The following is a 4,440-nucleotide window of genomic DNA, read 5'->3' on the forward strand; positions in this document are numbered from 1 at the left end:
GCCGGTCATTCTTCGAATCCCGGCGGTGAATTGATTGAGAATCACACGAGGAGGATCACTCCTAGAATACAGCCAAATCGAAAAAGTCCTCGTACATTTTCAATCGACGTCGCATGCTCAACAATTTAAAGAAAGATCTAACTTTGTTACTCCATTTTTATATCCACTCTGTATACCTGTGAATTGTACACCGTGGTCTTTTAGAATGATCAGATTCGAAGCTCGACAACATCCGGAAGTGAAAGCTGTGGCCACAGACTTCTTCCTGTAACTGATCTATCCGATGGTAAAACAGACGTTCGAACGTACGAGGACTTTCTCCTACACTCAAAGACGATCGAATGGTGTCCTTCGTTACGATGAAACTGGAAATCAATGCGTTGTAATTAATTTTTCTACCGGGCGTGTACCAGAGCTTTTTTTCTAGCGACTTTCTGACTCACTCTTTATAAAACGATCGAAGAATGCTGTACCGATAATAGCGTCTTTTGCAAACCGTGATCAAACATGATCAAAATTTTTGTATGATAGCTCGATGAGTAAAAGCGACTAGTTCCTACTGTGAATGACGAATAAAGGAAGGCACGATTCTCTAGAAAAAAAGCACTGTCCGTAGAGGAGTTTCCGTTTGAATCTAGCGAATAAAAAAAAAATGGTGTATGTACAATCATCTTATACCATAGTCAAACCACCGCTCTGTTAGTAATTCGTAAGGGATATACGAAACCGTTGAAGAAATTGTTACCTGAATCTCTTCGTTGTTATCGAGGGAAAAAAAAACTGACATTCATCGTGACATATTGTTAGTACTTAATTTAGCTTGTAAGCCTTGTTAGTACTCTATTGCCAGGAACTATGTAGTGATGCATACTGTCACAGCCAAGTTCCTTCGGTGCTATGTTATTTTCAATGTACTTCATATCGATTTCTAAGGCGAGCTGAAGGGGGGAAAGAGTATCGTAAAAGTGTAACACCGTTTTGTATGTTGTTTATTGAGTAGTCCTGTGAGTGATTCTGGTAAACGTTGGTACAAAAACGCTTATTCCCTCTTACCGCATAGTTCCATGTCTTCAATGATCAATGGCAGTCTAAATATGAACAAATGTACATAGAAATCGCTGCAATGGTCATGGATGACGATTAAATTATAATTTACTAGTTAGTTACATACTTCGTTGACGGAAGAGCTGTCCAGATGATAATAAAAGTAGCCCCTTCCACGTGAACAAACAGATAGCTCTGTTGCGAAGGGTGTTGACGTTAGTTATCAATGCGTTTCTCGAGAATTGTGCGCTTAACGTTTGTGATTACATGAATAACTATCGGCCGGCTATCGGTCGAGGATAAAAACGACTAATTTTGTAATCAGTCACAATTGGAATTATCGCGTCGTTTATTGTTACGAATAATTATGATGACAGTTACTCAGCCCGATTGGGGATTCAATCTCGTACTATTTTAAGCAACGATGTCTAAAAAGAAACGTAGGTCAAAGATAATCCTCGGATCGCCATGGATGATGGATGATTTCTTCTTTTCTTTTCTCTGAGCTTCGTGATTCGATATCAGACGGAATTAGATTAATAATCAATTAATTCATTGTTGTGCCATCATTGTTCCTTGACTGTTTCAATAATATTATAGTCATTCGGAGATCTACCATTGATCTAGTCCTGGCATAAAGAAAAAGCATCCATGTATTATTTATCCACACTGTCTTCATTGTGATGTGGAGACAATTTATTAATATCGACTGTTTGTATCGTTGTAAAGTGGCACGACTGTAGCTCTGTATACAAATATATAATATACCGTGTAGGTATATATTGTATATGCATACATGTCTCTAAGAATTTTACCACGTACATGTATACATATACATGTATGTATGGGGTGTTTCACAAGTTTATAACTTTATTGGTTTGTCGATGGGCTGTGAGAGTAACATTAAAAGAAGAAGTTTGAACAGAAATCTTGTAATAAAATTTATTCTAGTTTTTACATTATGCAGTCCAACTTGAAAAACTAATAACATTTCTTTTTTTGAATATTGAAAGTGTTATTTGTTGCTAGGCCAACCAGTAAAGTTATGCAGGAAATACCCTATATATGTATGTATATGACAACATAAATGTTAAGATATACTATACACATATATATATACATATATATATATATTTATTTGTAGGTGCATAAGTGACTGCAAAGATATTTTACTTATATGGATGAACGATTATTATCACTGGTAATAAGAGTTATATTTTTGTTAGCGTAATTTAAATGACATGTTGTAATAACTAATCAAGAGCCATTGTTTTATATTACGCGACCTCGCTCGAACGTAACTAATTGTTTTATATACCGTTGAAACACGATTTTTTTATGAGCCGCAGCGGAATTGGATCTCAAGATTTCTGGATAGAATGCCTGACCGATAAAACTGTATTCCATTTTCTTCATTGGGTATTACAATAAATGATAAATCATTGTCGTTTAAATTCTTTAAATATTTTTCACTGTTCTCGCTCGCACGCCGTGACGTCACCCGATTCCCGAAATCCCGCGGCCACGAGATGGCTCATTATGGTAAGGCATTCCCGCAAGGGAAATTGTAAGCCGAAAAATACTACAATTTCACAACACTACGTAGGTATAACCATAGTCTCGGTTCATAAATTAATATCAATCTTCTAAAAATTGCATGAATTGCAAAATGATCCTGTGTGGTGAGAACGTGAGGTCATAGAACCTCCGGTGGTGGCGCCAGGGTCCCCGTGTACGTGTGGAAGTGGGGTCATAGAACCCCCGGAGCAAGCGCAAGAGTTTTGAAACGTAATTCTTTATAGTTGTTGCTCGTACGAGTCTCGAGCTTGGTCTGATATTGCTCATGCAACTGTCGAAATCTGACTGACACTTGTGCGTGCTTCCCTGAGCAAATTATATAGTAACCCCAGCAATCATGGCAGTTTCTGCATATACTACTACAGCCTAAGTTTAAAAGACGTAGGCAGTAGTAATGTAGTATCTGTAGTAACCTGTTGAACCAAACAACTATAATTAGTATAGGATTGTACAATAGTTATGCAGTTATATTTAAGACAATCCGATGAAATGAAGCTTATATTACCTGACGTATGTTTATTGGAATATACATACAAATTATAATGATTCTGGCCAACTATTTTCCGGTGTAATTAAGCGCTCAAAGTGAACGTCGTCGGTCTCAAATTATTCCTGACGATTTAATGCGTAAACCCAATACTGCAGAACACCAGAATTAGTACAATTATTTATGCTACTATTAACGTTGACCCCTTATGGAGTGGCAACCCTAACAACAACAGGTTTGGATTGACAGTGTATTCCATCATGCACACCCCGTTTAGTTCACTTTAAACAACTGTTACACCGTTATACGGATAGCTTTCGTTTAGATACAGCACTCGATTTGTAGCTGAAAGAACGTAGATTAATCAGCTGCCATTGAAAATAATAATAAACGACCAGAACACTGTCAAAATCGCATTTAATTGCGGAATACCACTATTTTTTCGACCGGAGGCGCCACCCGTGGCACTTCGCTCAAACTGCTAGCCAAATTATATCGACAGGTGAGTGAAAATTTTCTAGTGATGGAAAAATGCAAATATCTCAGTAATTAAGCACTTCAAATGAACGTCCTTAGTCTCAAATTGTCCCTCAGGACTTAATGCATGGACCCAATAGTGCAGAACCCCTGAATTAGTAAAATTAGTTATGCCTGATTACCGTAGCCCCTTACGGAGCGGCAAACCTACTTGCAACAGATTTCGATGGCATTTACACCGCTAAACGGGCATGATACTTCTTCGTTTTGCATTCGATACAACGTTTAAAGAACGTAGATTACTATTCTCTAACGGCTGGAAACCAGTAATCACAAGAACATTGTTAAAATCATAATTGTTTACAACCGTTCACACTGTATCCCGTCATGCGTCCCCAGTTTAGTTTACTTTGGACAACGCTTACAGCGTTATACTGACAGCTTTCGTCTTGACCAAGCCTTCCATTTATAGCTTGAAGAACGTAGATTAATCCCCTGTCATTGATAATAACAATAAGTGTCCAGAACACTGTTAAAATCGCATTTAATCGTGGAATACCACTATTGTTTTGACCGGTGGCGCCACCCGTGGCGAATCGCTGAAACTGCTAGCCTATAATTGGCTAGCAGTTTCAGCGATTCACCACGGGTGGCGCCATCGGTCAAAACAATAGTGCCACGACTAAATGCGGTTTTAACAGTGTTCTGGACACTTATTGTTATTATCACTGACAGGGGATCAATCTACGTTCTTTCAGCTTCAAACTGAATGCTTGATCAAGACGTGACTTGTCCATAGAATGTTGGAAGAGCTATTCAAAGTGAACTAAACGGGGTACGCATGGCGAGATACA

The sequence above is a fragment of the Dufourea novaeangliae genome, unplaced genomic scaffold (assembly GCF_001272555.1).
Source record: "Dufourea novaeangliae isolate 0120121106 unplaced genomic scaffold, ASM127255v1 scaffold246, whole genome shotgun sequence".
In the NCBI taxonomy this organism is placed as follows: domain Eukaryota; kingdom Metazoa; phylum Arthropoda; class Insecta; order Hymenoptera; family Halictidae; genus Dufourea; species Dufourea novaeangliae.